Source organism: Macrotis lagotis, chromosome 3, assembly GCF_037893015.1.
Source record: "Macrotis lagotis isolate mMagLag1 chromosome 3, bilby.v1.9.chrom.fasta, whole genome shotgun sequence".
Taxonomy (NCBI): Eukaryota; Metazoa; Chordata; class Mammalia; order Peramelemorphia; family Peramelidae; genus Macrotis; species Macrotis lagotis.
The window spans coordinates 136,499,792-136,515,427 of record NC_133660.1 but is presented as its reverse complement, the minus strand read 5'-3'; the positions used below and the strand labels follow the sequence as shown (position 1 = coordinate 136,515,427).

At 32.2% G+C, this 15,636-nt stretch overlaps 1 pseudogene; it reads left to right on the top strand.

Annotated features, from left to right (window-relative positions):
* The first annotated feature begins 14,211 nt into the window (after window positions 1-14,211).
* LOC141516257 (peptidyl-prolyl cis-trans isomerase FKBP1A pseudogene) lies at window positions 14,212-14,773 on the top strand (annotated as a pseudogene).
* The last annotated feature ends 863 nt before the right edge of the window (window positions 14,774-15,636 follow it).

The window sequence follows — 15,636 nt, the reverse complement described above, 5'->3', positions numbered from 1 at the left end:
TTACAGATGAGGAACTGAGACAAACTGGATTTAGTAACTTGTCCAGGGTTACAAATCTTGTAGGAGGCTAAGATCAGATTTGACTCAGGAAGATGAGTCTTCCTGACTTCAGGCGTAACACTTTTCCATGCCACACATGTATGTATATAAATTCATAAATATATTCTAATTTGCATATAATAAGGCAAGATATAAAACATATTAATGTTTTAAGTAACTAGCTTAGACTTTTATACTAATATGAAATTCTTAAACAATTAAAACAATAACTTATTGGTATTTTAGTAATAATTAGGTATAACTTTGTTGCCCTTAGCTTGCATGTTTTATTAATTCTATATTTAAATTTAAGTTTAATGCTAGCTAATATTTTCTGAAAGGTTTGGAATTTTATCTTACATCAATGGTGGGTGAACAGAATATTTATTTAATATAATAATCATAAAAGAAACACTTTATTTTAACAAATCATAATGACTCAAAAATTAACAAAAATGATTTAAAAGCATTTGTTATATAATAATGCTTCAATAAAAAGTTATCACAGTCTATTAATTAAAAAAAACAAGACGGAAGGAAATTCAATAAGATGCTTTATTGATACTTATAGTAGAGTCTAATAAAGGAGGTAACTCACCATACTATAAATTCAAAGAGAGGTGGGGAGGGAGAATCACTTTATGATATATTTATAGAATATTGCAGAACTCATGATAACTACTTTCAAGATATAAAAATAAGTCCAATTTATACACTTTTTGAAAAAAGAAGATTGGAGAAATAGTACTTATAACTCAATTAGACCTTCCTAATTAAATATTAGAGTAGGATATAAAAAAACAAAATGATGATAAGATTGATTTATAAATCCCTTATATCAAACATTCAAAGAATAATTATCATGTTACATAAATTTTTGCAATTATAATGAAGAGTATTTTAATAGTCACTTTATTTTATATAAAGATGGTCTCCATATTTAAAGCAAGAAGAGGATAAAAGAAAGACCAAAATTTATATGTACTTAAAAAAGAAAAAAATAAAACAAATCTTATTACTTTAAATAAACATTTAAAAGCAGGCTCCAAAATTTGAAAAGTCATTTGAAAGTTAGGATATAGGACTTCCAGAGAAGAGCCAAGATAGTGGTGTGCAGCTAGGAAGTTTCTAGAGCTTTTCCTAAAAAATAACTTTAAAGAAAGCCTCCAAACAGACCCTAAAGAAAAAGATCCCAGGAAAAAAAACATAATGAAGCAAGTTCTCAGATCAGGAGATCTTGGAGAAACTTGAGATAATGTCTTTCTCATATGTATAAAGAGGCCAGCATAGATGAGAAAAACAGAAGAACCAGCAAAGGCACTTAGTGAAAGCGTAGCTCAGGTCCAGGTTCAACCATCTAGTAGCTCAGCAGGTCAGCAATGAGGGTCCCAAATCCAACTAAGATGACAAAGTTTGAGCCCTAGGAACCCTGGTACAGCAGGTTGGACCAGTTTGGGCTACCCTAATTCAGGGAACAAACTGCTAGAACCTGAAACATCATAGGCAACACCAAAGGCAGATCATAAGTCAGAAAACAGACCAGTGACTCCTGCACAAAAAGTTGGGGGCTATGTATCCTTTGCATCAAGAGTAGAGTTCAGCTACTAAAATTAGTAAAAGAAACAAAAACAAAAACAAAAACAAAAGCAAAAAAATCACCAACCCACAAAAACTAATATTGTGTTAGGTATGATAGAAAGACCATCTCAGAAGAGGAAAGTGGTGACAAAATGCCTACATGGGACGCCTTAAAGGGTTTTTTTATTTTTTTTTAATAGGACAAAATTCAAAAACTTTTATTTGAAGAGTTCATAAAGGATTTTAAAAAACAGAGAGGAAGAAGAATGAAGAAAAGAAATGAGTATTAGAGGAGATTTATGAAAAAAGTGATTGAAGAAAATAATGAATTTAAAAGTAAAATTGGACAGATTTTAAAAGGAATCAACTCTTCTAAAAATAGAATTGACTAATTAGAAAAAAAAACTTTAACTGAAGAATCAAAACTCTAGAAATTAGAACTGGACAAATGGAAACTAATGATTCTATGAGATGCCAAGAGTCCATTTAACAAAACATAAAGCCTAAAAAATGAAGAAAATAGATCCTAGAGAGATAATTGATGAATTATTGATTACATAATTGATGGAGAACATTTTTTCTGCCCAGGGGCATTTGAATATGTATAACATCATTCATGCACTATATTTGGTCAAATATTTAATTAATTCACCCCCTAAAAATTTTCTAGAATTATTGAATTTCAAGTTCTGTCTGTAGTTGCCTTGGCATCTCCAGAACAATATTACCCACATACTAGAGGTCTCTTGTCACTGGGCTATGTGAAAGCCACAATCAGAGAAAGAACCTAGAAATTATTATACAAAAAATTATCATAAAGAATGTCTTAATATCCTAGAACAAGAAGATAAAACTGAAGCAATCACCAGAAAGAGATCCCAAATTAAAAATTCCAAGGAATATTGTAGTCATATTGCAGAACTATCTGCCAAAGGAGGAAATAATACCAGTTGTCAAAAAGAAGCATTGTAAACATCAGGGAGCCACAGTCATGATTACATAGTGCTTATCAGCTTCAACATTAAAGAACTGAAGGACATGAAATATGGTATTCCAAAGAACAAAGGAGCTTGGATTGCAACCATGAATTAACTACCTAGCTAAATTCAACTTATTTTTACAAGGGAAAAAGATGGATTTTCAACAAAATGAAGACTTTCAAATTTATCTGATTAAAAAAACAGAACTGAATGGATAATTTGATGTTCAAATACAATACTCAATAATTGCATAAAATGGTATATATGAAAAGGGGGGGAAAAAGCATGCTAGCCAAGACTAAGAAAAATAATCAAGCAAAATTAAATTACTTATTCAGTGCGATTCCACTCAAACTACCAAATAACTACCTTACTTTTCTAGAAAAAATAATAACAAAATTCTTCTGGAGTAACAAAAGGGCAAGAATATCAAAGGGAACCAATGCAAAATAATCTACATCTAACTCTACAAGATCTAAAACTATATTATAAAGCAGGAGTCATCAAAACTACCTGGTGCTGGTTAAAAAGTGGAGTAATGGATCAGTAGATTAAGATAGGTTCAAAAGAATCTGCAGTAAATGACTACAGCAATCTACTGTTTGACAAACTCAAAGACATCAATCTCTGGGATGAGAATTGATTATTTGACAAAAGTTTTTGGGAAAAATTGGAAAAACTAGGCATAGATTCACATCTCACATCCTATATCAAAATAAGTTCAAAATGGGTAAAGGATTTAAACATAAAGAGAGATACCATAGATAAATTAATAGACCAAAAGTACTGTATCTGGTCTATGGAAAAGTGTCAAATTTATGATCAAACATTTGACATAATAAACATTGAATAATAAAATCAATGCTGCCAAAATGTTGAAAGCTGGGAAACAATCTGCACAAACAGAAGTTCTCATAAAGTTTCATTTCTTAAATATATAGGGAATTGCATCAAATTTATAAGATCACAAGTCATTCCCCAATTGATAAATGGTCAAATAATTTTAAATGAAGGAATTAAAGCTATATATAAGCATATGGGAAAATGTACCAAATTACTATTGATTAGAGAAATTCAAATGAAACAACAATGAGGTACCATCTAACTCCTATTAGATTTGTCAAGATTAGAAAAAGGGAAGATGACCAATGTTCAAGAGATTATGGGAGGGATGGGACATTGATCCATTACTGTTGGAGTTATGAATGAATCCAGCCTTTCAGAGAGCAATATGGAACTATGCCCAAAAAGCAATAAAACTGTTCAGTGAGTTTGACCCAGCAATTCCAATTCTAGGACTTTATCCAGAAGTAATTGTAAAAACTGGGAAAAATTCTTCATGTTCCAAAAACTTCATAGCAGTTATTTTTGCAGTGACAAAGAACTGGAAATTGAGGGGATGCCCATCAATTGGGAATGGTTAAACAATTTAAGGAATATGAATATTATGGAATATTGTTGTAATATTTCACAAATTGTTAGACTCTAGAGAAATGTAGAATGACTTATGGGATTGGATGCTGAACCAAAAGAGTAGAACCATCAACAACATTATAAAATGAACAACCTTAATGGAAACAAATCCTCTTGACAGTCCAGAGAGTTAGGATAACTGAATTAAACTGGTTATAGACTTTATTATCCCCAACCAGAAGAAGAAAAACAAAATTAAACAAAACACAGAAAACAACCAACCCTTCTGAATCTAATGAACACTTTATAAAAATTATTTCTTATGTATCTCTTTCCCTTTATCCTAATTCCTCATGTCAAAAATTACTAATTTATAAATATGTTTAAAATATGTATATGGAACATTAACCTGACTCTTCCCTGCTGAGGGGAGGAGGCTGGGAAGACAAAGTGGAGGGAAATTTTATAACTTGAATTATGCATGTACAAAGGAATGAAAATAGATAAATAAATAAATATATATATTTTAAAAGACTAAATGAGAAGACATAATCTATAACTTGAGAACTGTACTTTTTAGAAGAGTTGAAAAAAATGAAATTAGTCAGAGAATGGGTATAAACTGATCATGGTATTATTTATTTTAGTTCATGTGGATTGCTTTTCTATTTGGACAGTGGGGTATAGATTGAACATGAAGTGATGGTGTTTTAGTTCATGAGGTTTGTATTTCTATTGGGAATGTTGAAGGACGTAGCTGAACAAAAGTTGTCTTACAATTTGTTCATGATGGTAATAATATTTATGGTTCTTGACAATTGTATTTCTATAGGTATAATTGAAGGAGGTATGCTTTGACAGAGGGTGAAGGTGTATTAATGGCATAAAACAACATGATAAAAAGGAATATACTGGGAGAAGAAGCTGAAGATTGTAGAGGATAATTAACATGACATGAAGAGACACAAAAGACCTATATTAGAGGAAAGGAAGAGAAAGTATAAACACTCAGTAAATCTTACTTTCAACAGATTTGGCTCAAAGAAGGAATGATATAGATTCCCAATTGGGTTTAGAAATTTATCCTACCTTGCAAGGAAGTGAGAAGGAAAAGGTAAAAGAATAGAAGAGGAAGGCAGACATCAAAAGCAAAATAATGATATGGAAGGATTGACAGAAAGGAGAAAGAAAAATTTAAATAGAGGGAAGATAGTATAGCAGAAAAAAAATATTCTGTTTCTTTCTCTCTCGTTATTTTTCTCTCTTAGTCCTAATTCTTCATTCACAATATGCCTAATATGAAAACATTTAATCACTTGTACATGTATAATCTATGTAAAATAGTTCACTGCCAAGAAAATTCTGAAAGACTTATGATGAAAGGTGTTACCAACTCTAGAGAAATAACTGATGGTGTCTGAATGCAGATACTTTTCTTTACTTCCTTTATTCTTTATTTTCTTGTTTTTTTTCTTTTCCTTCTCATTTTATAGTGACTTACATGGAAATAAGCTTTTTAATAACTACAGATGTATAAGTTATTCAAATTGTTTGCTGTTTTAATGGGGGCATGGGAGAGAAAGTGAGAATTTGAAACTCAATATTTTAAAAAAGGTTAAAAAATACTTTTTACATGGAATTTAGAATAAACAGAATTTGAAAAAGAAGGAAAGAAAAAGAAAGGAAAATATCAGTGGTGATTCATACTAGGAAGACATAGGAGATTCAAAATAAGGAAGATAATAGATTTTTTATGCTTTTGCAAGGCAAATGTGGTTAAGTGGCTTGCCCAAGGCAAATAATTATTAAGTGTCTGAGGCCAGATTTGAACTCAGGTATTCCTGACTCCAGGGCCAGTGCTCTATCCACTGTACCACAAAGCTGCCCTGAAGATAATATTTTAAAAATTTTTTTCTTAATAATGCAAATAATTTAATCCATAAGATTATATCAATAGATAATGATGAAACAAGACATATCTTTAGTACAACCTAGATAACACAAACCAGGATTTTTTTTCTTAATTTTGAATATAACATCAAAGTCCAATGGCAATCATAATAAAAAATAGAAGAGAAAAGTTCAGACATTTCCTATAAGATCTGGGTTAAAAAATGAATGATTAACATCATCATCATCATTATTTTTCCCTAGAGCTAGAAATTCTTGTTATAGCAAGAAAATAATAGTGTGAAATTGAAAAGATTAGAGTCAAAATGGAAAAAAATATCAATTTTTGCAGAAGATAAATTTATTTTCCTAGAACACTCTAGAATCAAGCAAAATTAATTTAACCAATAAATTAATCAAATCCTGCAGAATATGAAACAATTCATATACATCATTTGCATTATAGCATGTTATCTCCTGAAAAAAAATAGCTAGATCAATAAATAGCATTAAAATAATTGCAAAAATTATAAAATACTTAAGAATTTGTCTACCACAATGTATTCGGTGCATATAAACTTGATTAAAATGTAATTGGGAGGGGCAGCTAGGTGGTGCAGTGGATAGAGCACCGGCCTTGGAGTCAGGAGTATCTGGGTTCAAATCTGGTCCCAGACACTTAATAATTACCTAGCTATGTGGCCTTGGGCAAGCCACTTAACCCCATTTGCCTTGCAAAAACCTAAAAAAAATTAATTGGGAAAAAAATTATAAAATATTCTTTGAAGAAACAGAGACCTAAATAATTGGAGAAACATTATTTGTTCTTGAATTTTACAATTCAATAGTACAAAAATAATAACATTACTGAAACTATTATACTTTTATAGTATTATAATAGAATACAAAATAATACATAAAACATTTAGAAAAATAACTAAATTCATGATGAGAAAAAAGGAGAATTTGTCAGAGAATAAAAGAAATGAAAAAGAAGAATCAATATCAGAGTTCAAATAGTAATGAAAAGCAAAAATCATTTAAATGGTTTATTTCTGTTAAAAAAATAGCAGTTGATCAGTGGAAAATATTTAGCATACAATATATGAAATTGAATTATAAGAGTAGGAAAGACTGATACATTGAATGGCCCCAGTTATTTTGATAAGGTCTATTTTTTGAAAAAAAAACTCTTCTATGAAAACTAGAATCTGGTAGAAACTGGGTTTTGACTAATACTATATATCATATAAGCTCCTAATTAACAAAAAATCTTATAAAATGGAAATTATTTTTTAAAATGGAAGGAAATAGAAGAAAATACTTTTATGATATGTGAATATGGGAAGCTTTTATGAATAAAGAATAGAATCCAACTAATGGGACAACTTTGATTATAAAGAATTTAAAAGTTTTTGTACAAAGTCTATTTATTTACATTTTCAAAGAAAAGGAAACAAATAAGAAAAATCTTTGTAACAAGTTTATCTAAAAAAATCTCATGTTCATAAAATAAAAGGAAACTACTCAAATGTTTAATATTAAGTGACATTGTCCAACAGAAAAATCATTAAATGATATGAAGTGGCAGATTCCAACAAATAAATTAAAGCTATCTATAGCCATATGGAGGAAAAATTCTCTGTACCACTAATAGTTTCAGAAATGCAAATTAGAACAGTTTTTCCCTTATATCTTTCAATTACCAAACTGGAAAATTTGGAAAAAAATCAAAATAAAAATATATTTGAAGGGATGTAGGAAAGCAGACATAGATGTTCACTTTGTATGTGTAACTTTGAAATCGGTTCAGTCATTATAGACTTTAATCTGGAATTATACCCCAAACTTTTGTATACTGCTTCCCAGCTTAAACATTTTCCTGAACAATACTATTGTATAGCACCAAAACAATTGGTGCTATACCCAAAAGTGGTTAAAAGAAGGGGGAAAAGGATCTATTTAACCAAAAATATATTTAAAATTATTTTTTCAGAGTAATCACAAATGAAAAAGTAAAGAAATATATGTATTGAATATTATTACAAAATAAGCAAAAATGAAATAAGATAGTTCCTGTATGAACAAGGAAGACTTCTATGAATTCATACAAAGGAAAGTGAGGATGATTAGGATAATACAGAATAATAAGGGTTTGACAGTAAAAAAACATTTTTGAAAAACTTTATGACTCTAATCAAATTAATGATTAATTGCAAGTCCAGAAGAAGAAACGTACTACTTATCTACTTCCAATATAGTGAAGAATTTAATGTTCAGACAAGATATGCATTTTAATATATGGACAAGTTGGGATTTGTGTGCCTGGACTCTATTTTTGAAAAGAATTTTATTTTTCATTTCTTGTTCTTTTAGTCTTTACTTAGAAATGAGGCAATGCAATGGTAGGTTATGAAAACATGTAAAAATTAAAATAAATAAGAAATGAAATAATATAATATTGAATAGTGGATAGAAGAAAGACTTCAGTTTCAAGACAACCTGCTTTCAAGTCCTACTTCAAACACATTCATTATATGTAGTCTTCAGCATGCCATGACATCTCAGTAACACAGGCAATGAATGACAAATTCAAGACCACCTGTTAATCTATATTTTTTGTGGAGACATTCTTCTTTTTTGTGGAGAACTTCCTTACAGACAGTCTGTAACCCCCCCCCAACAAACACCCTATCTCTCTCACACACACACACACACACACACACACACACACACACACACACATACACACAAACACACAGCCACACACACACACACATGATATGTGGTGACTTAAATTTCTGGTCCAAATCAGTAAGGGCATTGATATGTGGGGAATATAGAACATCAATAAGCAATAACAGAATCCAAGTATTTGGAAACTATTCAAGGGTCTCACAATTATAGATCTCAAATATTTTCTTTAAAAAAAAAGCATTCAGAAATTCCAGGTCACATGACAAACAGAATAGAAAACTAGGCTCCTTTGTGCAATTCTCACTAACTTTCAAAAAAAGAAGATAGGCATGATAATTATCTTCCAGAGATAGAAACATAAAGCTCAACAAGATACCCTACCAGTGGTGAAGTATTGTGGCTTATAAACGACCCACTTCATACTCCTCTCCCACTGGGTTCCACATATTGCTATCATACATGAGCTTATACGAAGGGATGCATATCAGAGCTCATGCAGAAATTTTATTCCTTTTGCAGTAGATGAACAGTTCAAAATTCCATCCAGATTCAGGAAAAGGAAAGGGAGGCATAAAAGGGGGGGGGTAATCAGTTTTCTTGCTCCCTACTTTGATATCTAGATTAGAAACTGCCAAGGTTGCAAAGAAGCTAAATTAATCCATGAGAAAAAGACACCTACTGTGCAAAACAAAACACAGTATTTGAAAAACATTATGTATAAAGGTAATTTACGAATAAGTTCCAGGAGAATATAATGAAGTGAGGAATCCAAATTACCTGATAAAATAAATAATATTAGTAAATTGACCGGAACTTCCAATTATCAAAAAAAATCAATTGAAAGAAATTATAGCTCATTTTGCAAGGAGGAAAGTAAAAACAAGAAAGAATAATAATTTCAGAGACAATCAACAAATTTTCTAAGAGATCAGAAGAAAGACATTAAAATATCAAATTAAGGAAAACTATGAAATAGACAATTCTGGGTCCAGTAGAAAGTATAAAAAGAAAGTAATAATATATTTTAAAAAACAAAAGAGATCAAGATGCAAACCAGAATAGCATACTCTTCCAATCTGACCACACTAATCAATGAAAAAATGAACAGATCATAAAAAGAGAGATATGTGAAAGAATTTTAATTGTTAGATTTGTAAACATCACCAACAAAATTTAAAAAAGCAAATGATTATAATTGTCAAAAAAAGAAAAAATATGAAATATACTGTGCTCCTTTGCATGGTTATTAAAAGAAAAAATGGATATATTCCCATTGCATTATAAAAGTGACATTAAACATTTTCTTTTATAAGAAATAGAAGATAAAATAAATATCATATATAAGCTGATAAAGATGAAAGATGAAAGCACAATACAAATAAATAGAAGAAAAAAGAAAGGTATTAAGAGCTTATCTGAAATACCAAGAACTGTACTAAATCATCTCCTATATCCCCTTTCAAATTAATATATTTTGGAAATTAAATTTCAGTATAGGAAAATTCATAAAAAGAATATAATGAAAATTGAAGATAGAGGAAGAAGTATTCATGTCAAATGAATAGGTGAACAACTAAAGGAAGATTTGCTTAGTCTCAGAAATAAGAGAGATGACAGAATCGGAGAGAGGGAGCAAAAAGAGGTTGGTGCAGGATAAAAAGAACAGAAGAGATATCAAATTCATGGAACAAGTAGCACACACTGAAAACCACTTGCATGGGGGAAAAGCATATTCTTTAATGGAAATGAGAGGAACTTACTGTGATTCGATTCTGCCAACACTCTTTGCACAGGGAGACTCATTCTCTGTGAGGGTATATTATGCTTCAATTGGAGCTCTTGGGAATGAACAACACCCAAAAGGTTTGCAGAAAATTGAACAGGAAGAGAAATTATACAGCAAAAATGAATGATAATAATCATGGTGAGGTAAAGAATTGGAATTATAAAGCTATTTTTAGAGCACAGGGAAATTTCTAAATAGGCCAGTGCCTCTATTCTCATTTCTTCTCTATGAACTGACATATATCAGGATGAGGCAAACAAAAAATTGGACAAGATGGTAAATATTATAAAGAAATTGGCTAGAAAAGAGTATTAAAGGTTAGTATCATGCAGTTTTAATTTGTGAAGAGCAGAAAGAGAATAAAATGTATTACTAAGTATATGAATGATGAAAAAAGTATATAAGTTTAGAAAGTATTGCAAGAGATGAAAACATAGAATATTTTAAAGAAGAAATAACATTATGGGGGAACATTTATCTAACTAGAGTAAAGAAGAAGAAAATAGAATTAATTAGGTATTTTTTTCAAAAAATCATTACTGTAAGGAAAAAATAGATACTGAAATGAACAACACATAAGAAAAATGAAATTAATTATATTTTGAAAGAGAAAATAGTTGTAAAATTACTAGATATAATCTTTATTTAATATACATATATATATGTATATATGCATATATGTATAGCTACATGTACAACTGAATCTATTGTCTTTGTTCCACAGACTATCTTCAACAAAATTCAAAATTAATATGAATTTAGAAGGATTGAGGTTAAATATATTATTTTATTAGGATAGGGAATTTATGCCAGTCAATGATTATAGTAGTCACATTTTCTTTTTCTTTCTTTCTTTTTCTTTCTTTCTTTCTTTCTTTCTTTCTTTCTTTCTTTCTTTCTTTCTTTCTTTCTTTCTTTCCAACCAAAGTCTTAAAATCATTAATCACATCACATTTTAGAGAGCAATTTGGAATTATGACCAAAGGACAATAAAAATGTACATACATGTTGATTCAGCAATACAAAAATTAGGTCCATATCCCATACAGATCATAAAAAATAGGAAAAGGTACACATATACAAAACTATTTATAGCAGCTCCTTTGGTAGTTGCAAAGAATAGGAAATAGAATAAATTCCCAACAATTGGGGAATGGCTGACCAAGTTATAATATATGAATATTTTGGAGTACTATTGTTCTACTCTTGGTTTTTTGTTTGTTTGTTTTTGATTTTGAGTTTTTGTTGGGGTTTTTTGGCAAGGCAGAGCAATTAAGTGACTTTTCCAAGGTCACGCAGGTGTATACGTATGATCCCGGATATGAACTCTGGTCTTTCTCACTCCAGGATTGGTGGTCTAGTCACTGTCCCACCTAGCTGTCACAGTACTATTGTCCTATAAGAAATTATGGAGGTCAGACTTTAGAAAAGCTTGGAAAAACTTGCATGAACAGATGCTAAGTGAAGTGAGCCAAACCAGGAGAACATTGTATTAATAAAAAACCATATTCTGAGATATCAACTGTGATGGATACAACTTCCCTCAGCAGTTCAGTGATCAAGGATGATCCTGAGAGATCTGTAATGGAAGACGCCACCCATATCCAGGGGTTGGAGGGAACTTTGGAGTCTGAATGCAAAACATATTATGTTAACCTTTTTTCATATTTTCCCTCTTTCTAATCTTTGTTTTAATTCCTCTTTCAGAATATGACTAATATGAAAATATATTAAACACTATTGTATACCTATTGAGATTGTTTGCTGACATGGGAGTGATGAGGAAAGGGAGGATGGTAGAAAATATGCAACTCAAAAGCTTGCAAAAAATAAAGGTATGTAGAAAATTACCTTTGCAGATAATTGGGAAGAAATAAATAAAATCAGAAAATCAGAGAAAAGATAACTGATCAGAGTACTGAGAGAATCACATGGCCAATGTATTATATAAAATGATCTGAACCAAGGTTATTCTAGTTCCAAGGCTAGGCACAACTGAACCACCTATCTGATTTCAATCTTTTACAATATATTATATATTATATTTATAAGAAAACAAATACTTCTATCAGTAGGAAGGCATTATTACTGATAGTTATAGGAAAGGGGATCTGTAATCAAAGTATGGTACGTCATGTATTCTTAATGTTCCCATTCCTCTTTTCTCCATGTTTTTCAATATCACTAAGGGCTTCATTAATAATTTATTCCTCATAGAGTGGAGAAATAATTCTTTCACTTCTTTGATTCCTACTCAATCAACTAGGTAGTTCAATTGTGTCTAGAGACATTTCATTCGAAACAGTTGAACTGATTGTATCTCTAGATATTTCCCAAGTTTTCTCCAAACAAATTAATGAAAATAGAATTTAAACAAAATATATGACATATAAACAATAATTTCTTGAAAACTTCACAAATTGAACTCCTTTTATCTCATTTTTAACCTTTTTTCTAGTCTTAGATCTAGAATCCTTTGTTCAGAGGAGTATTATTATGTGCCATGTTGGGGTACTAAAGGGACACTGGAAGAGACAATGCCTGATACTTTGATTGAGGAAGGCTGTTGGGATATGGCTGGAGTAACATAAAAAGTGAGGGAAAGAGTATACTTAGAGTGATTAGAGATGAAAATGTCATAATGAGATTTGCTGTTTGATGCTTTGGCTACAATTGGGAGTATGCTGGCATATATGGTTCAAGAATGTGTCCATTGAAAATGGAATACAGAAAAAAGTTATAATTTGATGTGATTTATTAATCTTTTAAAAAATTTATTTAAGGCAATGGGGTTAAGTGACTTGCCCAAGGTCACAAAGTTAGGCAATTATTAAGTGTCTGGGGCTGGAACTGAACTCAGATCTTCCTGACTCCAGGGCTAGTGCTCTAGCCACTGTGCTGTCTAGCTGACCTAATTCATTAATCTTGAGAAGAACATTTCTAATGAAACAGCAGCGGGGAAGGAACTTAACCACTATGAGACAGTTATCAAGCAAGCAACCAACCAATCAGATTTTGAGAACAGAATTTCTCTCAGATCAGAAAAAAATAAAATATATTCATATTTTGAAAAAAGGGATATAAGTACAAGATGGAGTTAATAACAAAATAAAAAGGACTATACAAGTAGAAGGTTAGCCATTAGTGACTAGACAACACCAGGTAAAAAGGCACGAAGACCTAATACAGTACAGGGAAAGATGGGAAGGTAAGGAAACCTGAGTAAATCCTGTTCAATAGATTTGACTCAGAGAGGGAATACTAAACATTTCCAACTGGGTTTACAAATCCATCCTACCCTACAGGGAAGGGGGGGGGGGGGGGCAGGAGGAAGAAAAAAACAGAAGGAAGCAACCGACAAAGATAACAGAAAGTAACAAAGTTAACATTTAAAAGTTAAAAGGAAAAGGAAATAAAGCATTGGTGAGGAGAAATAAGAGGAAAGGAAAGAACAAGTAGAAATGGAGATAGATAGTATAGAAGAAAATAGAGAATTAATAAACTTAACTGTAAATGTGATTTGGATAAACTCTCCCATCAATTGGATGCAGAAAGCAGAATGAATTAAAAACTGTAATCCTACAATACGTTGTTTACAAGAAGCACATATAAAACAGAGAGCTGTATACACAGGGTAAACATAAAAGACTGGAGCAAAATATATTTTGCTTCAGCGGAAGTAAAAAAAGAAATCAAGGGAGTGTGTCCCTCTGCCCGCCGGGAGCAGCGCGAGGCCGCGTCCTCAGCAGCGGCCCGGCGCCTTCCTCGCCTCACCGCCCGCCCGCGCCCCGCGGAGTCGCGACTCCGACTCGCTCAAGGCCGGCCGGGATGGGAGTGCAGGTGCAGACCATCTCCCCCGGGGACGGGGCGCACCTTCCCCAAGCGCGGCCAGACCTGCGTGCTGCTCTACAAGGGGATGCTTGAAGATGGGAAAAAGTTTGATTCCTCTCGTGACAGAAATGAACCCCTTCAAGTTTGTGATGGGCAAACAGGACGTGATTGGAGGCTGGGAAGGAGTTGCCCAGATGAGTGTGGACCAGAGAGCAAAAATGACTATCTCTCCAGACTATGCTTATGGTTCCACTGGTCATCCAGGCATCATTCCACCAAATGCTACTCTCATCTTTGATGCGGAACTTATAAAATTGGAATGACAGGAATCATTTCTTCCCCTAGCTGCCTGTTTCTTGAATTGGATACATGGAAGAGTCCAGAGTCTCAGCTTCAAGAAGAAGAATGCACATGAATTTATATGGAGCTTTTCCCTGATATTCCACTACATTCATTGCATGGACATATACCCCGATTGAATGTGTTATCATTTGGCTTGGCTTCCAACTCTTCCTCCTTGTACATGTGTTGTCCCTAAACTATACACCGTAAACCTCAACTTATCAAGTCATTCATCTTTTTGTTTTTGTGGTCTAGATTTAAATTGCAATCCTTTAGGTATAGATTTAAGATTAAGTGCATGATCAAGCATTAACAGCACACAGAAGGGTTAACCTTAGAATAGGAATTATTTGGACAGAGAAAATCTTTGTCCCTTTTATTTTTTTGGATGAAATTTATCTATAATGTATTAAAAAAAATTGCTGCATCTGTAAAACCATAGCAGATTGAGGAGCTATTGAGGGCTGACATATTCTCCATGTTGAATGATTTCCTTGGAGCGTATCAATCACCCTGTCCAAAATGAAGTTGGGGAAGGAGAAGTTGCTTTAACCACCCAACCCTCCTTCCTCTCCCTGCTCTTAACCTCTGCCTTTTGAAAGCAGATATTTTTGATGCAGTGTTGGACGCCACTTGGTGTCTTATCTACAGGACAACTCGGCTCAATATAAACCTACTTTGTTGATGCCTGACTTTTTTTTCCATCATGTAGTTTTCTAATGGATTTGGAGGACTTTTTTAAATCTACAGTCGCCATCAAAGCTCCACAACTACCTAAATTCTAAGAACTTGAATTGATTGTTAAATTGAAGGTGCTGTTTGTAGAAATTTTCAACACAATGAAAGCCCAGTCATTGTCACAGGAAATCGTTCCATGTTCTCTACAAAAAAAAAAAAAAAAAAAAAAAAAACCAACAACTGATGATGGTCATCACAGTTTCAACATCTCCTGTTTTTGATGCTCAGCTCCCCTACCCCTGATAGCGTTCCCTCCACTCCCACCTTCCTTCTCTCCCACTCCCCCCCTTGCTGTCCTGTATAGTGATTTCGTAAGAGAAACTGCCACCACGTATGAGTTTC